The sequence below is a fragment of the Neoarius graeffei genome, chromosome 1 (genome assembly GCF_027579695.1).
Source record: "Neoarius graeffei isolate fNeoGra1 chromosome 1, fNeoGra1.pri, whole genome shotgun sequence".
Lineage (NCBI taxonomy): Eukaryota > Metazoa > Chordata > Actinopteri > Siluriformes > Ariidae > Neoarius > Neoarius graeffei.
Window position 1 is genome coordinate 20,670,973 of NC_083569.1, and position 12,086 is coordinate 20,683,058.

The 12,086-nt window shown below is 40.6% G+C and overlaps 1 non-coding gene and 1 pseudogene across 1 annotated transcript; both read right to left on the reverse strand.

The window, feature by feature from the left end:
- Positions 1 to 419: 419 nt before the first annotated feature.
- On the reverse strand, positions 420 to 543 carry LOC132898035 (U2 spliceosomal RNA; annotated as a pseudogene).
- Positions 544 to 2,289: 1,746 nt separating this feature from the next.
- On the reverse strand, positions 2,290 to 2,404 carry LOC132896579 (U5 spliceosomal RNA). Its single transcript, XR_009656099.1, has one exon. It is a non-coding gene; the product is annotated as a U5 spliceosomal RNA (small nuclear RNA).
- Positions 2,405 to 12,086: the final 9,682 nt, after the last annotated feature.

The following is a 12,086-nucleotide window of genomic DNA, read 5'->3' on the forward strand; positions in this document are numbered from 1 at the left end:
TTTACTGGCTGTCTGTGGTGTACAGTACGTTTGTAAATGTTATGCACTCTTTTATCACCGTGGGAATTGATTATAGCTCTAAATAAATATTGAAGTTTTTTTTAAAGAATCCGTATAACTTTATTTGTACGCCCGTATACTACGTTTATTGAATCAAATCCGTATAAAATACGGACATTCCGTATAGGTTGACATGTATGTATGTGTAGTAATATAAAAAGTATTTTTGTTCATAAAGTAGGAAAGAAAAAATTAAATTAATGATTTGTGGTAATTAAAAACAAGATATTTAAAGAATACTTGGAATATTCAATCATAAAATAAATTGATTTCAAAAGATAGAGCAAAGAAAAACTCAGTCAGCATGAAATAACCTGGAAAATGAACGCGGGTCATTTTTGACCCATGTTGTGCATTAGAAGGGGTGTGCATATGTTTTGCATCAAAGGGTTAAGATAACATTCTCATTTAGAGAATACATCAGAGATCAAACTAATAAAACAGATACTACACTTGATCTTAGCCAAAAGACCAAGAAAGGATAACTTGTTGCAGTCAATGGCTTTAAATATACCACTTCCAAATATTAAAATCCAGAAAGGTAAACACAGCTAGACTCCAGCCCCAACAGCTGGATCTTTTTGAAGAGAGACGTCACCGTGTGTGTGGGGTGGGGGGGGTCATTCAAAAAGCCCAATAATATTGCTAACCAGGGGCGTCAGAAACATTTTTAATATCGGGGGGGACACACTGGTGGGGGGTCTGGGGGTCGTCCCCCAGAAAATTTGTAATTAATTAGATGCCATTTCCTGCATTCTGGTGTATTTTTAACAGGTTGTTAAACACCTAATTTTACCCATAAAAGTCACTTAATTCAATGACTATTTTAGAGACTCAACAATAAGTCCTCATTCAACTAGTCCATATATTCATCAGCCTGTTTTTAAACCCACCGCTACGCCTAAGATAATGAGATGAATGTGACACAATTTAACACCAACATTGACTTTATGGGTGCATTTTATTTTTTATTTTGTATTTCCTTTTTTATTTAGTTTTAGACGTAACACAACATGCCACTGTGCCAAGCAATAGTGACACTCAACTGTATGTTTAAAAATAAGAATATTCATAATTTCACACAATGAACAGGCATGACATGGCATCATGCAAACTTCATAACACAAAATCACACTGTGTCAAGCAATGACATATAAAAGATAAATTCACATAATGAACAAATGCAGTTTTGTCAACCTACATGCAATGGTGGTACTACAGTAACATTTACAGATTAGTATAACAAACAGATTTATAGATATAACTCCTTCTTACATTGGTGCCACCACAATTTCTACCATTTCATAACTTTTATCCCCCTTTCCTTCACAATCCACCTGGAATAACATCCATCTCTCTCCATTGCTTTGCTTTCTACTATTCCTTCCCCATACACTGATTTCCCATGTTACTTTCCAGAAAACTGGCAAAGACCAGACAAAACAAGTTCTTCAAATCACAACAGGGGATCAGTAAATATCATCAGAGCAGACTTGACCTCATTCTTGGCATTACAATAAAGTAGGCCTACTGGGTTTGAATTAAATGATAGCTAACATTAAGCTATCTGATATGTCTCCTAACATTGACTAGCCAGCTAACTGCACTAACATTTCCATTGGGACAAAAAAAAACCCTGTCCTGTGGGGAAATTCTGACTGACTTTCCGCTTCTTTGTAAAGAATGTCCTTATGTCCATTGTGTCTGGGGAGGAGCAAATACTGCAAACAATTCATCATCAACCAAGAATACCCCATTAGGCTAAGCTTATTTCATTGTTTAGTTGAACATTAATTTAACATGGCCTAGGGTTAATTTTGAGGGCATAGAACAAAAGAATAAGGTTTTAGAAATAGCTAGACATTGTGAGGTGGCAATGGGGCTGACGTTACCTCCTTCACTTTCGAGCAGCTGCACCTTACACCAAAATGTCTCTGCTTGCACTGAGATTCACTTCACTTGCATGCAATGAGTTGTTGTCGGTAACGCCCGGAAAACCCAGAGTGGATTTTCAGTGGTATGTGTATTCTCTTATTGATCAAATGGAATGGATTCTTTCGCAAAGCAATAGAAACAGCGCTGGGTGAACTAATATTTTATGTTAAATGTGTGTGTGTGTGTGGGGGGGGTGTCCAAATGAAGAATTATGAAATGTGAAGGGGACATGTCCCCTTCAAATTCAATGGTGGCGATGCCCATGTTTCTAACATTCGACCACCAAACATGTCCAGCGCCACCAAAGCAAAGCCTGCAAAAATAAGTTCAACTCATTAACATTCCGCTCCATGAAAATCTTTAGTAAAAGGCAAAAGATTTACATGACAATGAGGAGAAACCTATCGGATATTGTCTGAATTCTGTTCCAAAAATCACTAAAAGCTTGTCCGCCATTATTAGATTGCAGCGATTTACAGCTTGGCGGCGCTGCATGTGTGATGTCATTTGCGCCAGTACCTTTTTTTGTTTCCATACGGACTCTATACTATTCTCTGCAGTTGTGTGCGTTCTTGATACTGATTCTTTTGAAAAAGACACGAAAGCTCTTCAAATTCGTACTCAAGCTTTGGTTTTTTTGTTTGAGGATGATTTAGAACCTATAGCCATGGAGAAAGAGGTGGATTAATTTTGTTTGTTTGCTCATTTCTTTGTTTGCTCGTTGGTCTAGGGGTATGATTTTTGCCTAGAGTATGAGCGGTCCTGGGTTCAAATCCCCAATAAGTCCAGTTTTTACCTTAAATGGTTGACAAGGGCTGCTGGCAACATGGATTTCACTTGGCTGCATCGTTCTTGAAGTGCTTGTTTAATGAATGGTATGGACTGTCAGACTCTGTAAGTGCTTCTTCGATGGTGGAGTGGCTGGCTGGTTTATGTTTCTGCGTTACCTTCCGGCTCTCTTTATTAGTTATGTTGTCATAATTTGTCTTGCCGGAGTCCCTGCTTGCACTGAGCACACACATTGTATACTGTGCTTAACCATTAAGTAACAATGGGCATACCTAAAAACCTGTGTTTCTCTCTCTCTTGTGACACATAAATCCTGAGATACCAGTGAAGCTGACATCTCCTGCTCTTCACACCTGCCTGAACTATCCTGATGCCCTACGTCTGGCTGGAATCTCATCACATCGCTCTTGTTGAGGATGGCCCCATCTGGACAGTTGAAAGATACACTTAGAAGATGGCTCTGGACACTTACAGTATTGCTATGATGGTTTGGGACTGCAACTGTCATGGTGACTTTGGGACTGCAGTCATATTTCTGCAGAAATATAGAAAATTCTAACGGGTTCACAAACTTTCAAGCACCACTGTAGGTTAATTTAACCCTTTGAAAAGTAAGCAGGAAATGCTGGTTATTTCTTAAGGTGCAGAATATTGCACTGCATGCTCAGAGTAGCTGACTAAGGTCAGTAATCCAACTCTGTAAAAAGTCACTCTAACATGTTTGTCTGATGTCTTTAATTGGCATCTAAGTAACAGCAGTAAGCAAAAGTTGATAAACATTCCAAGATGTTTTCAGCTTGATATCTACAGTGCCTTGAAAAAGTATTCATACCCCATGAACTTTTTCACATTTTTCCCACCTTACAACCATGAACTTAAAAGTTTTTTATTGAGATTTTATGTGATAGACCAACACAGAGTAGCACATAATTGTGAAGTGAAACGAAAATGATAAATGGTCTTCAAAATTTTAAACAAATAAAAATCTGAAAAATGTGGTGTGCATTAGTATTCAGCCCCCTGTACTCTGATACCTCTAAATACAATCCAGTGCAATCAATTGCCTTCAGAAGTCATCTAATTAATTGAGTCCTACTGTGTGTAATTTACTCTCAGCATAAATACACTTGTTCTGTGAAGGCCTCAGTGGTTTGTTAGAGAACACTGAAGAACAAACAGCATCATGAAGACCAAAGAACTCACCAGACAGGTCAGGGATAAAGTTCTGGAGAAGTTTAAAGCAGGGTTAGGTTATAAAAAAATATCCCAAGCTCTGAACATCTCAAGAAGCACTGTTCAATCCATCATTCATTCATTTCATTCTCATTATCTCTAGCCGCTTTATCCTTCTACAGGGTCGCAGGCAAGCTGGAGCCTATCCCAGCTGACTACAGGCGAAAGGCAGGGTACACCCTGGACAAGTCGCCAGGTCATCACAGGGCTGACACATAGACACAGACAACCATTCACACTCACATCCACACCTACGGTCAATTTAGAGTCACCAGTTAACCTAACCTGCATGTCTTTGGACTGTGGGGGAAACCGGAGCACCCGGAGGAAACCCACGCGGACACGGGGAGAACATGCAAACTCCACACAGAAAGGCCCTCGCCGGACCCGGGGCTCGAACCCAGGACCTTCTTGCTGTGAGGCAACAGCGCTAACCACTACACCACCGTGCCGCCCATCCATCATTCAAAAATGGAAAAAGTATGGCACAACTGCAAACCTACCAAGACATGGCTGTCTACCTAAACTGACAGAGCGAGCAAGGAGAGCACTGGTCAGAGAAGCAGCCAAGAGGCCCATGATCACTCTGAAGGAGCTGCAGAAATCCACAGCTCAGGTGGGAGAATCTGTGCACAGAACAACTATAAGTTGTACACTCCACAAATCTGGCCCTTTTGGAAGAGTGGCAAGAAGAAAGCCATTGTTCAAAGACAGGCATAAGAAGTCCCATTTGCAGTTTGCCAGAAGCAAGGGACACAGCAAACATGTGGAAGAAGGTGCTTTGGTCAGATGAGGCCAAAGTTGAACTTTTTGGCCTAAATGCAAAGCGCTATGTGTGGCGGAAAACTAACACTGCTCATCACCCTGCACACACCATCCTCACTGTGAAACATGGTGGTGGCAGCATCATGCTATGGGGATGCTTTTCTTCAGCAGGGACAGGGAAGCTGGTCAGAGTTGATGGGAAGATGGATGGAGCTAAATACAGGGCAATCCTGGAAGAAAACCTGTTGGAGGCTGCAAAAAACTTGAGACTGGGAAGGAGATTCACCTTCCAACAAGACAATGACCCTAAACATACAGCCAGAGCTACAATGGAATGGTTTAGATCAAAGAATATTCATGTGTTAGAATGGCCCAGTCAAAGTCGAGACCTAAATCCCACTGAGCATCTGTGGCAAGACTTGAAAATTGCTGTTCACAGAAACTCTCCATCCAATCTGGCTGAGCTTGAGCTATTTTGCAAAGAAGAATGGGCAAAAATTTCAGTGTCTAGATGTGCAAAGCTGGTAGAGACATACCACAAAAGACTTGCAGCTGTAATTGCAGCAAAAGGTGGCTCTACAAAGTATTGACGCGGGGGGCTGAATACTAATGCACATCACATTTTTCAGATTTTTATTTGTTTAAAATTTTGAAGACCATTTATCATTTTAGTTTCACTTCCCAATTATGTGCTACTCTGTGTTGGTCTATCACATAAAATCTCAATAAAAAACTTTTAAGTTTGTGGTTGTAAGGTGGAAAAATGTGAAAAAGTTCAAGGGGTATGAATACTTTTTCAAGGCACTGTATATGGTTTTAATTTATTTTCATGTAACTGGTGCCAGGTCGGGCGGCATGGTGGTATAGTGGGTAGCGCTATCACCTCACAGCAAGAAGGTCCGGGTTTGAGCCCTGTGGCCTGCGAGAGCCTTTCTGTGCGGAGTTTGCATGTTCTCCCCTTGCCCGCGTGGGTTTCCTCTGGGTGCTCTGGTTTCCCCCACAGTCCAAAGACATGCAGGTTAGGTTAACTGGTGACTCTAAATTGACCGTAGGTGTGAATGTGAGTGTGAATGGTTGTCTGTGTCTATGTGTCAGCCCTGTGATGACCTGGTGACTTGTCCAGGGTGTACCCCGCCTTTCGCCCGTAGTCAGCTGGGATAGGCTCCAGCTTGCCTGCGACCCTGTAGAACAGGATAAAGCGTCTAGAGATAATGAGATGAGATGGTGCCAGGTCTTTCATGGAGGGAAAAAACAAAACAAAACATGATTAATTGATCCCATACAAACTTGCCCCCTCAACCATGATATTGTTGCACATATAAATGCCCAGTCAAATTATTGCCATATTCAGTTCATGTACACTCATTCAGCAGACTACTAGATTGGACACATTTTCAAAAAATATGTCTTCTATCCATTTTGTGGAAAAAAAAAACTGAATACACATGCTCAGGATTTCCAAAGCAGATTACCTTATTAGATGCTACCATTTTAAAGTTAAAGGTCTCAGATTGCTAATAGCTTCAGGGATGATCTATAGTGAATATAACTCTTAGGTCAGCCAACAACTGATCTCAAATGTGTCACTTTTATCGAATGGTGGATAACACATTTTTGGGATGATTGGATTAATGACATATTTTGAATTAAATTACACACTTTGAGTGTAAACTGGTTGTTGGTGTAAACATGTTCTCATCATCTCATTCTCATTATCTCTAGCCGCTTTATCCTGTTCTACAGGGTCGCAGGCAGGCTGGAGCCTATCCCAGCTGACTACGGGCGAAAGGCGGGGTACACCCTGGACAAGTTGCCAGGTCATCACAGGGCTGACACATAGACACAGACAACCATTCACACTCACATTCACACCTACGGTCAATTTAGAGTCACCAGTTAACCTAACCTGCATGTCTTTGGACTGTGGGGGAAACCAGAGCACCCGGAGGAAACCCACGCGGACACGGGGAGAACATGCAAACTCCGCACAGAAAGGCCCTCGCCGGCCATGGGGCTCAAACCCAGCCCTACTTACTGTGAGGCAACAGCGCTAACCACTACACCACCGTGCCGCCCCTAATGAAATATGAATTTAAAAAAAAAACAATAACTTATTTTTCCCAGCAACACTTTTTTTCCCGGTAAATGAGGAGCGTAGTTCATTTAAACAAAACAAAACAAAACAAACAGACAAGCAAACAAAAAAACCCTTGGTTTTTCACCTTTCACCACAAGATGGCATCATTAGATGTCTTATTGTGGGCCAAGCACGAGGACCCTGCTCACGTCCCAGAAACCTTGACTTGTTTGTTTATGAATACTCCTTTTAACAATAATGTTCACTCTCTTCAATCATACATACATAGTCATTTAATATATAATGCAATGCAAAAAAGAAGAGATTGTACAGATGTGAGATCTTATTGCAGTTGTGCTCCAATGTAATGGAGCTTCAGCGACATTTCAGATTTTTCCATCAAGCTGAATAGTATCAACTCACCAAAACCAAAATGGCTTCTCATCTCATCATCTCTAGCCGCTTTATCCTTCTACAGGGTCGCAGGCAAGCTGGAGCCTATCCCAGCTGACTACGGGCGAAAGGCAGGGTACACCCTGGACAAGTCGCCAGGTCATCACAGGGCTGACACATAGACACAGACAACCATTCACACTCACAGTCAATTTAGAGTCACGAGTTAACTTAACCTGCATGTCTTTGGACTGTGGGGGAAACCAGAGCACCCAGAGGAAACCCACGCAGACACAGGGAGAACATGCAAACTCCACACAGAAAGGCCCTCGCTGGCCCCGGGGCTCGAACCCAGGACCTTCTTGCTGTGAGGCGACAGCGCTAACCACTACACCACCGTGCCGCCCCCAAAATGACTTGTTTCTCTGAATTAATGAAGAAAATTGAAATTGCAGTCGGACTATAAATACACAGCAAATTCCTCAGTGTTGAATTAACACTTTCAGAGTTAATCTGGGTCCAACTGGACCTATATAAACACTCTGGGTGTTAATTCAACACTGGGGATTTTGCTGTGTACAATTTGTTCATAATGTGTGACCTGTAATATATTTGTCTCCAACATGGACAAGCACATTACAGCTGCAGTGAATAAAATGGGCTCTGAACAGGTTCACTTGTAATAGAGGTGTTTGTGATTAGATAATGCAAATACTTTATTGTGCTTACAGAGTTTCATGTTTAAATGACAAATAGCAACCATGAGATTTTGTTTAGTCTTTAGGTTTATAAAGCAGAATAATAATATTAAAATCATATGAGGCAAATTAATTAAAATATAGGCATGAGAAAGAAGACAGGTAGGCTAGGCAGCAGACAAGACTATAGGGAGGAAATGAGGAACACAAAAGAAATAAAACACCCAGTTTCTTTCTTTCTCTCTCTCTCTGCAACCTTCACTCGATCCAGCAAACTTCACACACAAAATGCATCAAACCTCTTAAGGCCTAATGGCTTGGGGGCATCTTTCATAATATTACAAAGAGCAGCAGCTGGTTTGTTCCTCACCTCAGTGAAATAACAGGCTTCATTATTACAAAGTCAATAAATCAATCACATTATAATAATAATAACTTGTCATACTAAATTATTTGTCATGATTTATACTTATTTACAGCAATTTCAGATCAAGCCAAATCTCCTAATGCAGCAAAACCACTTATAAAACAAATATAACAGGGAATTTAAACATTTAATAATGTATTGATTAGATTTTTACAGACTAGAATGATTAATTTTTCATAATTCCATGAATTCTGCTGACAGTCGGAGTTGAAGACAGGTTCCCCATGTGAGGCTGAATGTAAAGCCAGGATGCTTCAGTAAGAATCAACAATCTGTCAGTAACAATGGTGACACTGTCATGTGGTGCTGTGGGCTGGAGCTTCATGAACCTTTATGATGTGAACATATCATAGTACAGAAAGAATACTTTCACTCAGCTGAGACCATTCATCATGTTCACTGTTATATTCATGTGTCTGTGGCTTTCACTTGGTGAGTTAACTTTGACTTTTTTTTTTGTCACTGCAGAAATATTAAGTGTTGAATTTGTGATTTATTCGTCTATGTACTGGGAAGAAAAATCAAAATGTGGGTCTGATTTATGTCATTCTGGCTTGATGGTGGAAATGATAACATTTTGTTCTCTTCTCTATGACAAGTGACTCCATGGCAGATTCAATAAAGCCACTTTTCACTCAAACAGTTATAGATGAAGGCAGTAATGTTACTCTGTCCTGCAACTATGAAGCAAGTGGTACAGGACATGACCTGCACTGGTATAGACAATATCCAAAATCTAAACCAGACTTCCTTCTTTATATATCAGAAAGAGGATATAAAAGTGACTCAATCCCACCACGTCTCTCTGCTAAAGTTGATGAAAAGAAGAAAGAAGTGGATCTGCTCATCTCCTCTGCTGCTGTATCAGACTCTGCACTATACTACTGTGCTCTGCAGCCCACAGTGACAGGAAATCCAACTGCACTGTACAAAAACTTTCACACAGTTATGTTATACTGAAGGCTGATCAACTGCTAAAGTTACACAATTCCAGATGATATAATATCAATTATATAATCAGTTCAAAATAAATAAATGGGGGGTTAGATAGGTCAATAAAAACAAACACTCACCTGCAGGTGTAGTAGGAACTTCTTCTTGATTCTAAGATTCCTGTTCTTGGCTGCAGGAGTGGAACCCAATGTGGTCTTCTGCAGTTGCATGCTGAGATACTTTTCTGCTCACCATGGTTGTAAAGAGTTGCTATGAGTTCATGAGTCCTTCCTGGCAGCTTGAACCAATCTGGCCATTTTCCTCTGACTTCTCTTGTCAACAAGGTGTTTCCACCCACATTTCTAATGGTCAGTTTTCAGTGACACTACTTCAACACTCACTCTCTCTCTCTCTCTCTCTCTCTCTCTCATTCCTGACCATCTGAGGGCCCGTTTACACGAGGACGCTGTCGGGTAAAAACAACTAAATATTTTATCAGAAGTGCCTTTCGTCTACACGGGGACGGCATTTCCGAGGCTGAAAAACGGAAAAAATTGAAAACGCCTTCCAGAGTGGATAAGTTAAAAACAGCCCCCGTTGCATATCCATCTAAACTACCCAATACGCGAAACTCTGCTCAGATCTGCTCACGTCGGGTACGCGTTTACGTCATACATATGTCATATACTGTACATGCCAGTCCGGGAAGTAAGAAAGTAAGTAAAAAAGTAAGAGCATGTCTGATTACATCGATCCAACGGACCTTCAAGCTGCTCTGGCAGCTTTAATAAACGTCCAGGAGTCCTTCGAACATCTATACCAAATCTGTACATATACCGTTAATGAACAGAGGCGGGTATAGTATGCTCTTACTTTTTTACTTACTTTCTTACTTACCATAGTAGTCAAAGTTTTCGCGGCGCAGATGTGCAGATCAGACAAGACGGAAGATGTTGCGCATGCGTGCAGACATAGCGGAGGTCTTTCACAGCACCACCTAGCCGCCTGGCATGCACATCCAATTGAATTCCACACATTTATGCATCACCGTATAGACGCAGATTTCCTCCTTGAAAACGGTCAAAAAAAAAAAAGTGAGAACGAAAACGGACTTTTGCGTTTTTGTTTCAGACCGTCCCCGTGTAAAGTGGGCCTGAAAGACACACAGAGACACGCATTAATAGACAGCCAGTAATTAGACACAGTTTGACCTTGTCCCATGTTGCCTGCTGGTTCAATCTGACTCCTCTCCGTTCACAGCCGACACTCCACCACACCCTCACTGAAACAGTCATCTTTATTATTACTGATTTTTGCACTGCTCTTTTTAAATGTATAGTTCAGTTTGTTCCTTATTAAGTTATCATCAACACCCATAATGTCTCAGGAAACTGAGGCATGTGCCAACTGACTATTAAATATCACTATTAAACTGATGATAAATTTTACTAAAAATATATAATTTGTCACTCACATATCTCTCCTTTAGGACCACAAACATTCTAAGCTACATTATTATATTGCACCATTCAAAATCTCAGATAACATCCCATCTCACAAGATTATGGTCATATTCATATGTCTTCCAAGTCTCTCTCTCACTCTCTCTCTTGCTCTCTCGCACACACATAAATACCATTTTCTCCAATGCATCCAGGCTCAGTTGACTGCAGCAGCTCATTTGTGGTGTCTGGACAACACAAATTTATGTTCACATTAATATTGTGTGGCAAAAAAAAAAGAAAATACCCCTATATGTGACTAATATGCCAAAGGCTGGCTATGGTATGGCCGATTGCCTGGTTCTGCGTAGGCTACATGTCGCATTAAAACATGATTAAATTATGTCAGGGGAACTACTGGTGTCTACATGAACAAAAATTGTTGTTGACCTGTTAAATAAGCTTCATCAGGGCAAATAGACCACCACTGTGGATATTCATTAAACCACTCAAACTTTTGAGCTCGCCTGGCACACTAATCATACAGAGCCTACGCTGTAAATTCAACATCACCAGGCTACATGGAGCAGTTTTTATGCATCAGCATAATTTGACAGGTTACATTGTTGATATATTCTATATATACACCCATGGTCGATGACTTACTATCTGGTTTCAGCTTGAAAAATCCAACAATCGTGGATTGTTTTTTAAGCCATCTTCCAACCAGTTATGAATGTTCTTCTTCTGTTGGCAGTCACCAAAGTTTTGATCCCCCTCCTCCCTTTGTCTTTGGACGCTGCAAGTCAAGTTCCAATCTGTTTCAGTCAGTTGTTTTCTATTAATCTCTTACTTTTTTGAGAATGAAAATACCCGGGGCTATAGTCCCGAGTGATAGGGCCTAACGATACCACTGTTAACAAGTAAAAAATATATTATATATTAAATTCTTTCTAATTCTCAAGTAAACCTGTTTCTCTTCCAATTAGCAGTTCTAACATTAAGCTGCTGCTGCTGCACACATGAAGGAAGTAAAACACATTAAACAAATTATCACACACTCTTCAAGCAAATATCACTGCAAACTTCATTTGATTCAGTAAACCTCACTCACACCCACATATACACACACGCTGATTCATCTTTAGTCAGTGATTTATCCTGGTCAGGGTCCCACGTGATGCTCAGTGTAAAGCCAGAACGCTGCAGCAACTCAACAGTCTGACAGTAACATTGGTGACACTGTCATGTGATGCTGTGGGGTGGAGCTTCATGAAGCTTTATGATGTTAACATATGAGAGTACAGAAAGATCTCGGAATATTTTTATTCATC